Source organism: Polypterus senegalus, chromosome 8 (genome assembly GCF_016835505.1).
Source record: "Polypterus senegalus isolate Bchr_013 chromosome 8, ASM1683550v1, whole genome shotgun sequence".
In the NCBI taxonomy this organism is placed as follows: Eukaryota; Metazoa; Chordata; class Cladistia; order Polypteriformes; family Polypteridae; genus Polypterus; species Polypterus senegalus.
The window spans coordinates 1,762,608-1,776,139 of record NC_053161.1 but is presented as its reverse complement, the minus strand read 5'-3'; positions in this window follow the sequence as shown (position 1 = coordinate 1,776,139).

Genomic DNA, 13,532 nt, shown 5'->3' with positions numbered 1-13,532 from the left:
ATCACTAAGTCTAATGTATGACCTGCTTTATGTGTAGGCTGATTTATGAGTTGTCTCAAATCAAAAGAATCCAGGAGGTTCATAAATTCTTTTACTTTTAGATCACACTGATTATCTATATGAAAATTAAAGTCGCCAACTATTAGGAGTGTGTCATAATTAGTAATTAAAATTGACATTAAGTCAGAGAATTCCTCAAAAAACGACGCGTTATATTTAGGAGGTCTATACACGGATAGTATTAGAACTTGAGAATCTCCATGAATAACAACGGCGAGATACTCAAAGGACTTGAACTTACCAAAACTGACATCTTTACATTTTAATCGCTCGAGTAAATGTTAGCCAATCCGCCCCTTTTCCCTGGCGGTTTGAATGAGTAAAACTGTAATCCGGAGGCAGATTCGATTAAAACTGACGCGCATCTGAATTCAGCCATGTTTCATTTAGTGCAATAAGATCTATTTTTTATCACTAATAAGATCGGTGATAAAATACGTTTTGTTAGTTAAAGCTCTGACATTTAATAGTGCCATATTTAATGTTTCGGAGGTGCAGAGATGAGTACTATGTGCGTTATTGTTATTTGGAATAGGAACTAAATTATTATTATTAGCCGCTCTGTGTATATTTTTGTTTAATCTGTGATCTGTTTTATAGTTTTAATACATTGTTCCTCTAAAATAGTGATTTTAATTAGATTATTGGAGTTTATGCCGTATTTCCTAGGTTTTCTACGTGCATTGAGATTGCTTATTACAGTATTAATGGTGTGAACTTTAACGGAAGACTCTATTAAACATTCATCATGTCCTGGCACAGCAGTATTATTTCGGAAGGGGTTAAGAGCAGAGATAGATAGTCAAGAAAACGAATTACCTTCGATATGTTTTCGGAGAGGACCCGGGCGCCGAAACTGTTCGGATGCAGGCCATCACGCTTGAAGAGACGCGGCCTTTCCAAAAGAGATTCCAATTGTTGATGAAGCCGACATCCTTCTTCTTGCAGAAACCCTGTAGCCAGTTGTTCAACCCTAGCAGACGACTGTAGTACTCGTTGGATCGTCTGACGAGGTAGTGGACCGACCGAAGATCTTTGCCGATGGGGTCCTCTCCTTCGTGTCTCTAATCAGAGCTGCGAAGTCAGCCTTCAGGATTTCTGATTGTCGGTGCCTTATATCGTTTACCGCATGCAAGACGATTGATCCAACTGCCCTCTCCTTGTGTTTCTCGTAGACTGCTGGCGACGCGTTTCATTACATCTCGGACACGAGCACCGGGAAAACAAGAAACAAACAATTTTGCATTAGGGCATGCGACATTAAGGTTTCTAACGATGGAATCACCTACCACTAATACATCACCAGGTGCTGAAGGCGAAATGGGGACGCGTAGAGGGTCAAACCGGTTCTTAGATAAAATGCTCGCCTGTGCCGATGGAGGTGCTCTGGCCTTGAACCCCGCCTGCATAGCTGAAATCCACCGAGGTCAGCAGCGCGCGCCTACGAGACGCGGGGGTGAGGTCGGCACAACGCGGGGTTGATGTTTCGCCGGTTCCAGATGGCAAGGACGGTTTATCCAACAGCCGGGCCTTCAGATTTCTCAGGTATTTCCGTCGGGACAGGAGTTTCTGAATCTTTTCATCAAGTGCTTGGAGTTCCTCAATTACGATTTCAACGCGAGTTACCCCACTGTCGGCCATTTTCTACTTCGTACCCTAGGAGAAATGAGAGAGAGAGAGAGGTTAGGATCACGGAACAAAGATCACGGCCATGCCACAGCTGAAACGTTGCTCCGATGAAAGGACCCCTCTTTCCCATGATTCCTGTGATCCTCCATCAGGGATGACTTTACCATAGGCAGGCAAACAACTTGGCAGGTGGGCCGTGGCACCAGTTGCCACATTTGGGTACCGAGAAAAGAAACAGAATAGGTGAGGGTTAGTATTCAATTCTAACTATCATGTTACTTATGTTTTAGTGCTAATGACTAACAACAGAGATGCAGTATGTACAGTTAATCAGCAGCTCTAGTCAGGATATGCTAAACTGAAGTAGTGAGTCTTCAGCCGGGATTTAAAGGCTGAGACTGAAGGGGCATCTCTTATGGAAGCAGGAAGACCATTCCACAGTTTAGGGGCCCTGTAACTAAAAGCTCGACCTCCCACTGTTATTTTATTAATCCTTGGAATCCTAAACAGACCGGCATCTTGAGATATTCATGTGCGCTCAGGTTTGTAAGTCATGATAAGTTCAGACAAGTAAGCTGGACCTTGGCCATTTAATGCTTTATATGTTAAAAGGAGGATTTTGAAATCTGCCCTAAACTTAACTGGGAGCCACTGTAAAGATTTAAGAACTGGAGTTATGTGTTCATATTTTCTTGTTCTTGTAATAATTCTTGCAGCCGCATTTTGGATTAACTGGAGGCTGTATATAGGACAGTTTGAACATCCAGTGAACACCGCATTGCAGTAGTCAGTCCTACTAGAGATAAATGCATGAATTAATTTCTCAGAATCCTGTTTATTTAGAAAGCGCCTTAATTTCCTAACATTTTTAAGATGGAAAAACATGTTTTGGACGACTTTGTAATATGTGCTTTAAATGACATGCTAGAATCCTAGATTGCAGGCTGATTCAGTAAAATTAATTGGGATTCCAACTGATTTAAATGACGACAAAATATTGCTGTGATCAGCGTCATTCCCTCCAACAATTAACATCTCTGTTTTATCTGTATTTAACGACAAGTAGTTCTCATTCATCCATTCCTTTAATTCACTAACACAAGTAATTAAAGACAACATCAGAGAAACTTCATTTGATTTAAATGAAAGGTATAACTGGGTGTCATCTGCATACAAGTGAAAATTAACATGTTTCCTAATGAGAGATCCCAGTGGAAGCATGTAAAGTGAAAAACAGTAAAGGTCCCAGTACTGAGCCCTGCGGGACACCATATTGAACTTCTGTGTATAATGATGGAGTACTGTCTGCACATTTCTGTACATACTGGAATCGATTTGATAAATAAGAACTGAACCAAGCGAGCACGGGGCCTGTAAGCCCAACATCGTTTTCTAGCTTTTGCAGTAAAATAGAATGGTCAATAGTGTCAAATGCTGCACTTAAGTCTAACAACATAATTACAGTGGAGTTTCCTTCATCAGAGGATATCAGAATGTCATTTACAACCCGTGTTAGTGCCGTTTCTGTACTATGACCAGTGCGAAAGCCAGACTGGAATTTCTCAAATAAATTGTAATGCGTAAGGTGTGACTGAAGCTGACTGGCGAATGGAAGTCAGTTTGATTTTCCTCTGTTGTAGCCCTTCAGTCTTTGGGTTTGATGTGTTGTACGTTCTGAAATGCTTTTCTGCTCACCACAGTTGAACAGAATAATTACCTGATTTACTGTAGACTTTGAACAAGTTTTGCCCTTCTCCTCTGACCTCTCTCATCGGCAAAGCATTTCTGTGTGCAGAACTGCCACTCATGGGATGTGTCTTGTTTTTCATACAATTATGAATAAACTCTAGACGCTGTTACAAAAATTCTCAAACCATCCCCTCTGGCATAAACAAGCCATGATAAAAGTCTTTGACATCGCCTATTTTCCTCATTCTGGCATTTGTTGTTAACATTAAATTAAGCTCCTGCATCTGCTTGATTTTGTGTACTGTGCTGCTGCCAAGTGAGTGGCGGACTGGATAATTGCATGGATAAGCAGGAGTACTGGTGTTGCTAATAGTTTGCCCAGTGAGTGCATATGCCTTTTTAAAACCTACAAATATATTTTAACTGTATGATAATATCATGCACAGGGTAGATCAGTCCTAACCCTACTATCCTACTATTAAGCAAATATACTGTATATCGCAGTGTCTCAGATGGGACTTGCATAGATTTGTTCGGAATTCACAGCAGAGAAAGAATGACTGATGTTTTAAAAGTAGATGTGCATTGCATATAAAGCTTTGATTGTGTCCTCCAAGACAAGATGTTGCACATACCTTGATTTGTTTAGACAAAACACCACCTAACATAATTGTTGTCTATTTACCTCCAACACATTTTTTTTAGGGCTCTGTACATTGTACTTGTGATGGCAAATCACAATTTTGATGCCACACAGGCAAGTTGAGAACAATGTTTTATTTGTGACTAGCAAAATACCTGCGCTTCGCAGCGGAGAAGTAGTGTGTTAAAGAAGTAATGAAAAAGAAAAGGAAACGTTTTGAAAATAACGTAACATGATTGTCAATGTAATTGTTTTGTCACTATTGTGAGTGTTGCTGTCATATATATATATATATATATATATATATATATATATATATATATATATATATATACATATAGAGAGAGACACAAATAAACATATATATATACATATCCATACATATATATATACATATACACATATATATACATACATATATACATATATATATAAATACACATACATATACATACTGTGGTCCCCGGCCAGGACGCCCAGGAGGACCAGAGGAGGGCTTGTGCCTCCTCCCGACCACGAGGGGGCGATCGCCCTGGTTGTATTGGGGGCCACAGGTAGACGGCTTGGAGGCCCAACCCTGTAGGGGCCCATGGCCACCGCCAGGCGGCCCAGGTGCCTGAGGAACCCTGGAGCCCAGCACTTCCGCCACACCAGGAAGTGCTGGGGGGAAGACGACAGGGGACACCCGGACGGCTTCCGGGTGCGCAGCCGGCACTTCCGCCACACTGGGGTGTGGCTAGGACTGATTGCCGGGAAGCAGCTGGAGCCCATCCGGGTTCCCATTTAGGGGCCGCCTCCCTCCAGTCAGAGGCAGAAGTCGGGTGGAAGAGGACGGAGCTGGAGGGAGGACTAGAGGCGGCCAGGAGAAAGGCACTGGAAGAGTGTGGCCTGGACATTGGGGGAATCGGTGCTGGAGGCACTGGGGTGTGTGAGTGCACAAAAACTTGTACAGTATATAGTATTGTAAATAAACGGTGTGTGGTGGAACCATGTCGTCAGTCTGCCTGTGTCCGAGTCCCTGGCCACAATACACACATACGTACATAGACACACATATATACACACAAATACATATATATATACATACACACACATATATAAGCATATACACTCGCCTAAAGGATTATTAGGAACACCATACTAATACGGTGTTTGACCCCCTTTTGCCTTCAGAACTGCCTTAATTCTACGTGGCATTGATTCAACAAGGTGCTGAAAGCATTCTTTAGAAATGTTGGCCCATATTGATAGGATAGCATCTTGCAGTTGATGGAGATTTGTGGGATGCACATCCAGGGCACAAAGCTCTTGTTCCACCACATCCCAAAGATGCTCTATTAGGTTGAGATCTGGTGACAGTGGGGGCCATTTTAGTACAGTGAACTCATTGTCATGTTCAAGAAACCAATTTGAAATGATTCGAGCTTTGTGACATGGTGCATTATCCTGCTGGAAGTAGCCATCAGAGGATGGGTACATGGTGGTCATGAAGGGATGGACATGGTCAGAAACAATGCTCAGGTAGCCTGTGACATTTAAATGATGCCCAATTGGCACTAAGGGGCCTAAAGTGTGCCAAGAAAACATCCCCCACACCATTACACCACCACCACCAGCCTGCACAGTGGTAACAAGGCATGATGGATCCATGTTCTCATTCTGTTTACGCCAAATTCTGACTCTACCATTTTAATGTCTCAACAGAAATTCCAGTCTTCAACTGTCCAATTTTGGTGAGCTTGTGCAAATTGTAACCTCTTTTTCCTATTTGTAGTGCAGATGAGTGGTACCCGGTGGGGTCTTCTGCTGTTGTAGCCCATCCCTCAAGGTTGTGCTTGTTGTGGCTTCACAAATGCTTTGCTACATACCTCGGTTGTAACGAGTGGTTATTTCAGTCAAAGTTGCTCTTCTATCAGCTTGAATCAGTCGGCCCATTCTCATCTGACCTCTAGCATCAACAAGTTATTTTCGCCCACAGGACTGCCGCATACTGGATGTTTTTCCCTTTTCACACCATTCTTTGTGAACCCTAGAAATGGTTGTGCGTGAAAATCCCAGTAACTGAGCAGATTGTGCAATACTCAGACTGGCCCATCTGGCACCAACAACCATGCCACCCTCAAAATTGCTTAAATCACCTTTCTTTCCCATTCTGACATTCAGTTTGAAGTTCAGGAGATTGTCTTGACCAGGACCACACCCCTAAATACATTGAAACAACTGCCATGTGATTGGTTGATTAGATAATTGCATTAATGAAAAAATTGAACAGGTGTTCCTAATAATCCTTTAGGTGAGTGTATATAGATAAATATGTACATATATACATACACACACACACACACACATACACACATACATATATATATATATATATATATACATATACTGTATACTCTTTGGGGTGCGAGCAACTGTTGCTGGGGGTGACAGAATCCATCAAGGCAGAAAAATGAAAAACATTATTTGTACAAAATCTTAATTTATTTATCCATTCCTAAATAATTAAATGGGCAGGCTATTTCATATCAGTGCAATACGCTGCTTGTTAAAACGGATGACTCCCGCTCTTACGTGCAAGTCTGCGTGGATATTATGAACTATCATATCTGTTCAGGTTCTATTTAAATTTTAAATAGAAGGAATTTTTATTTAGTCGACAGAAATATCTTTGGTAGGAATGTAAGTTAAATGTAGGCATCATTGCATAAATTTTTCTTCACCATAGAAATGTAAAAAGTAAATTCGCCTAACATTCCAACCAAAGATATTTGTGTCGACTAAATAGAACTTGAAAAGATTTTTTCGAATGTGATCGCGCAATTCAGATCGAGTTGACACGCACTACATCGAGCTCGCGTGCTATTGTGGTTTCGCCTGCGTGCCTCAATAAGTCACCCTCCCCTCGCTCTTACTTTTTTACCGTTAATCTATTGATTACACTGAGTATGGCTTTACCAAAACAATAATTGATGGCGAATAAAGTATCCATTATTTATAAAGCTTCAATTGGTGATCTGTCTTTCTGCGTTAACCGCATATTTTTTCATACGTCTCAAACCAAGGGGATGTGAGGGTAAAATGAATCGGGAAGCGCTGAAATATATGTATGTGTGTGTATATATATATGTGTGTATATATATATATATATTGAAATAGTCTTACTGTGAAATAATGCAAAGAGTACGCGACATGTGTTTTGCCCTAATTTTGGGGTCATCAGGTGTACATACTCAGTACACCCCCTCTCGGGAATCAAACCTCGGACATCGGCGCTAGAGGCGAAGCCTCTTCCATTGCGCTACGGCGTGTGGTTTGTCTATTTGAGAGTATGGTATGTAGATCGGGGTATCATATATATATATATATATATATATATATATATATATATATATATATATATATATATATATATATATATTGTCACGCTTGGGTCACAGATTTGCACAGAGACACAGAAGGTCGTAGAAAAAAAAAGAAGGATTTTTATTCAGACACCGCAAACACATGAGCTTAAAGGTGCTCCATGACAAGTCAGATATGACAGTTCCGCTAGGAGCAGAGAGAGATAAAAGCAAACAATCAATTCCAAAACTGACAGGCACTGCGCAAGGCTTATAAGTCGGCGGAGTACCGGCGAGGCTTGTATTACGCGTTATAGTGCAAGGATAAGGAGCAATGTGTAGTCAGTGTTTCAGGGTTTGTGGTTTTCCCAGGGGCGTTTGTCTCTATTTGGGGTGCGATCAGCCCTCCAGCTCACACCCTCCCCCTCAGCTTTATTCACATTCCTGTGAATCAAGCGACTCTCTGTACCAGGTTCATTTAGTCGTGATAATACATCTGCGTTGACGTGTTCAGAACCTGGTCGGTGCTTTACTGTGAAACTGTAAGGTTGTAAACCCAGAAACCATCTCATTAGAGAGAGTTTGTATCTTTCTGTCGGTACAACCACTGAAGTGGAGCATGATCAGTTACCAAAGTGAAGTTTCGTCCCCACAAGTAATAGCGAAGCGCTTCCACAGCCCACCTAATTGCCAAGCATTCTTTCTCAATTGTAGAATAATTACGTTCCCTAGGAAGTAATTTCCTACTCAAATATGTGATTGGATGTTCTTCTCCATCAAAAATTTGTGACAGGACTGCGCCCACACCAAATGCACTTGCGTCTGTTTGCAAGATAAAATCTTTTGTGAAATCCGGGTTCCTTAGAACCGGGTAAGAAGACAATGCTTTTTTTAAATCGTTGAAAGAACGTTCGCAATTTTCTGTCCACAAGATAGGTCGGTTTTTCTGCCTCTAGTAAGTTCTGTAAGAGGAGCAGCTCTATGTGCAAAATTTGGAATGAATTTTCTGTAGTAACCAGCGAGTCCCAGAAAGGCGCGTACTTGTTTCTGTGTCCCAGGTCTCGGATAAGCAAGCATTTCTTCTATTTTCCTTAATTGTGGCCTAAGTAAACCCTTGCCCATAGAATAGCCTAAGTAATGAGTCTCGGACATGCCTAGTTTACATTTCTTAGGGTTAGCAGTAAGGCCAGCCTGTCTCAAGCTTTCAAGAACGGCTTGAAGCAGCTCTAAGTGTGTTTTCCAATCATTGCTAAAAATCACGACATCGTCAAGGTATGCCCCAGCATATTCAGAGTGAGGACGTAGGATCTGATCCATCATACGCTGAAAAGTTAGAGGTGCCCGTGAAGACCAAACGGAGTCTTGTAAATTCATAGAGTCCGTCAGGAGTCGCAAATGCCGTTTTCTCACAACTGCTAGCCTCTAAAGGCACCTGCCAATAGCCTTTCGTGAGATCTAGCGTGGAGATATAGCTCGCCTGACCCAGTTTTTCCAACAGTTCATCGACACGGGGCATGGGATAAGCATCAATTTAGAGACCTTATTCAAGCGTCTGAAATCGATACAGAACCGAACCGAACCGTCTTGCTTTGGGACTAATACGACTGGGCTGCACCAGTCACTTTTACTTTCACGAATTACACCCAGTGTCAGCATCTTTTTTACCTCTTCGCTCACAATATTTCGCGCTTCCGATATCCGAACGGCGCATCTGTACGCGAACATCAGGTTCAGTGGTAATTTTATGTTTTGTAATGTTAGTCTTGCCTGGTAAATCTGAAAAGACATCAGTGTTCCGTTCTATCAAAGATAACAGTTCTGTCTTTTGCGTGTCAGTAAGATCGTTACCAATGGTAACATCGGTCTGAGAAACAGCAGCCAAGGAAGTGTTAACCTCTTGTCGGTCGTGCCATTCCTTCAAGAGGTTAATGTGTAAAATCTGGAATGGTTTGCGCCGCCGGTATTCTAACCTTGTAATTTACGGACTCATACGCTCCTCAATAATGGCGGGCCCTGCCATTTAGCTAAGAATTTGTGTGGATCCGAGGGAACCAGTACCAAAACACGATCGCCAGGTTTGAACTCACGGAGCTTGCTGCGCCTATCGTAAAGACGCTTCTGAGTTTCCTGTTCTCGTTGTTGGTGTTCCACAGCAATAGAGGAAAGCATAGAAATTCTGTCTTGCAACGAAATTAGTCGATCTGCAAAGCTTGGACCTTAGCTGCTCTCGTTTCCTATCCATTCCTCACGTACCACATCCAGGATGCCTCTTGGCCGCCTGCCGAATAACAACTCGAACGGACTCAAGCCAGTGGACGCCTGTGGTGATTCTCGCACCGCGTACAAAACAAAAGGTAGGACAGTGTTCCATGTTGTGGGATCATTATGAGCAACTCGCCTGATCATCTGTTTCAATGTTTTGTTAAACTGCTCGGTTAAACCATTCGTTTGAGGATGGTAAACAGTAGTACTCAATTTCTTAATAGCAAAGCTGTCACACAATTGTTTCATCGCGCGAGAAGTGAAAGGTGTGCCTTGATCAGTTAAGATTTCTCTAGGGATACCAATACGAGTAAAAGTTTCACATAGTGCTTTGGCTACAGCCGAAGAGTTGGCCTTTTTCAGCGCAATCATTTCTGGATGTCGTGTCACATAATCAACCAACACCAGCAAATATTGGTACCCATCCTTAGTCTTAGGTAATGGTCCCACAATATCCTGTGTGACCCTCCATGGATATGCCTCCCCAGACAACCAATAACCCACCACCAAACTGCTCATGCTGAATGATGTTACAGGCAGCATAATGTTCTCCATGGCTTCTCCAGACCCTTTCACTTCTGTCACGTGCTCAGGGTGAACCTGCTCTCATCTGTAAAAAGCACAGGGCACCAGTGGTGCATCTGCTAATTCTGGTATTCTATGGCAAATGCCAATCGAGCTGCATGCTGCTGGGCAGTGAGCTCAGGGCCCATTAGAGGACATGGGGCCCTTGGGTCACCCTCATGAAGTCTTTCTGGTTGTTTGGTCAGAGACATTCACACCAGTGGCCTGCTGGAGGTCATTGTGTAGGGCTCTGGCAGTGCTCATCCTGTTCCTCCTTGCCCAAAGGAGCAGATACTGGTCCTGCTGATGGGTTATGGACCTTCTATGGCCCTCTCCAGCTCTCCTAGAGTAACTGCTTGTCTCCTAGAATCTCCTCCATGCCCTTGAGACTGTGCAGGAAGACACAGCAAACCTTCTGGCAATGACACGTATCGATGTGCCATCCCGGAGAAGTTGGACTACCTGTGCAACCTCTGTAGGGTCCAGGTATCGCCTCATGCTACCAGTAGTGACACTGACTGTAGCCAAATGCAAAACTAGTGAAGAAACAGTCAGAAAAGATGAGGAGGGAAAAATGTCAGTGGCCTCCACCTGTTGAACCATTCCTGTTTTGGGGGTCATCTCATTGTTGCCCCTCTAGTGCATCTGTTGTTAATTTCATTAACACCACAGCAGCTGAAACTGATTAACAACCCCTCTGCTACTTAACTGACCAGATTAATGTCCCATAAGTTTCATTGACTTTATGCTATACTCTGATTAAAAGTGTTCCTTTAATTATATTTATATATATATATATATATATATATATATATATATATATATATATATATATATATATATATATACCTGCAGAAAGTGAGAAGTAGTGTGTTAAAGAAGTTATGAAAAAGAAAAGGGCACATTTTAAAAATTACGTAACATGATTGCCAATATACAGTAATTGTTTTGTGAGTGTTATGAGTGTTGCTGTCATCAAGGATTTGATTATCATTATTTCTTTCAATCAGGTTCGCATTTGTAGGATGTGTTGTGTTCAAGTTACATTCCGTGTTTGTCAATCGTTGTAAAGATAACAGGTTTCATTCATCGATTTGTTTCTTACTGCATCAATAAACAGCTCGTCTTCCTCTTTATCTGAGACGTGACACACTGCATGCACGGGTTTTTTACACTGTCTTCCTTTAGCGGGACATTGACTTTTTCCACCGTGTGCTTTGTTTCCGCAGTAGCTGCACTTATGAATATGTTTGTATGTGTCAGACACTTTTGCTGCCTTCTCAATTGTGTAATTCGGTTTTTGTTCAGCACTCTTTGGAACTGTTGCTTTTTGTCTGTGCACTACGTCAGTTCACGTGAGCCGCTCGGTGTACATGCATCGAAGGTTCCCAGCTGTGCTGCTGCCATCTCGTGCGATGTCCATGGCTGTTTTTAATGTTAGCTAAGACCCGGCACTTAAAAGTTTCTCTCCCAGTTTCGCTGAGTTTGTGCCAAACACCACCCTGACCATCTCATCTTCGTCTGCATAAGCACAGTCCTTCACCCGTGAATATTTAGCGGCAGTGTTTCTATTGGATTGCCGCTGACGGACGGCCTTATATGGGCAGGCACTAAATTACGTGGGAGGGATAACTCCGCCTCCATCGGCCATCGAGCAGAAGTCTATTATAGTATATGGATGAAAAAATAGGCTCCAGTTATGATCATTACGCGTAGAATTTTGAAATGAAACCTGCCCAACTTTTGTAAGTAAACTGTAAGGAATAAGCCTGCCAAATTTCAGCCTTCTACCTACACGGGAAGTTGGAGAATTAGTGATGAGTGAGTGAGTGAGTGAGTCAGTAAGGGCTTTGCCTTTTATTAGTATAGATCAAGCAATATTAAATTTTGTGCCATCATTTCAAATGAAGCAGATCAAAACTATGATTGGAGAATGGATATTTGAGTGTGCCTTTCTCAGGGATCATTCCTGCCCTGGGACAGATGCTGTCAGCATAGTCTTTGGTCCCCTTTGACACTGTACTTGATGGGTTCACTATAAATGGATGGAGAAATGGTTGTTTAAGAGAGTTAAGTAAATTGGATCTAGTATACCCCATCCTCAGGCACATAACGTGAGGATACCAGTATTTGACTAAAACAAAAAAGGAGTTTGTTGTTAAAGGAAAGGTCTGCTTAGCTTCTCAGTGTGTCATATTGTATCAAAATACATGGGCTTGTATTAAGTACTACACATAAGGCGGCAAAAAATACAAAGAACTCAAAGTACAAAACGCTAAATGCAAAGAGAACAATGTTTTCCCCTCTACCTCTTGGCCTGACCTCGTAATTGTTTCTCCCCTCTCCCTGCTGCTGCTCATCACGAAAGCAAATCTAACTGCGGTAGCGCTATAAGCACCTATTATCGATGCAAGGAACATTATAAATGCCGGGAACAGTATTACTTGGGCATGACCCTGCCTGATTGCTGTGCCTGCCCGTTGTTCCTGTTTTGAAGCTGAATAAAGCTGGTTTTGCTAAAGTAATGAGACTCAGCCTCGTGTTTTGGGGTGCAAGACGGGGACATATACACATTTTTCAGTTAAAATTAAGATTTTGGTAGAAGACAAGCACTCTGCAGATACAGGTATTCATAGGATCAGTGGTACAAGTGCTTTGATCAGCTGAATGTTTCTGTCCATTGTTGATATCCTTGGCTTCTACAAGCTAATTTTCTTTAAAACTCTCTCATCCTTCTTTTAAGTATGAATAATGCACAAAATTCTTCCAGATACACAATACTGTAATCAGTATCTAATACTATATATTTTTGTTCTGTTTTGAGGATTTTTTTTCCCACGTCTAGTATGACACACTCACAGAGCTCACAATCTAAGCACTACAAGCGTCTCTCACCTGCATTGCACTTTCAGGCTGCTTTACCTGCGAAAAACCAGAGGCTTAACCTAGAGGAGACAGTGTGGTGGCTCAGTCTGAAGAAGCTGAATGAAATCGCCATCAACTAGGGTGAAAGTTGGAGTTAGGTGTAATGACGTTTTTGTGAGAGACATGCATACAGATTAGATAGAATATGGAAACTTTGTACATACTGTCCTAATGAACGTCTTCTATCCCACCCAACTTAACAATCCTGTTCAAAACACCAGGATACCCTACAAACATTCAAATTGATATCTACAGTACACACTTGCTTCTTGTGTACTTGTTGTACATATTGTACAAGCAGAGTTGCCCAAGATTGCCAAGAAAAATTAAACATTGCACCATTGACATACTCACCAATTGTCAATCTTCTTCAAAGTATTGAGAAGGTACAATAAACACAAAAATAACTGAATAGT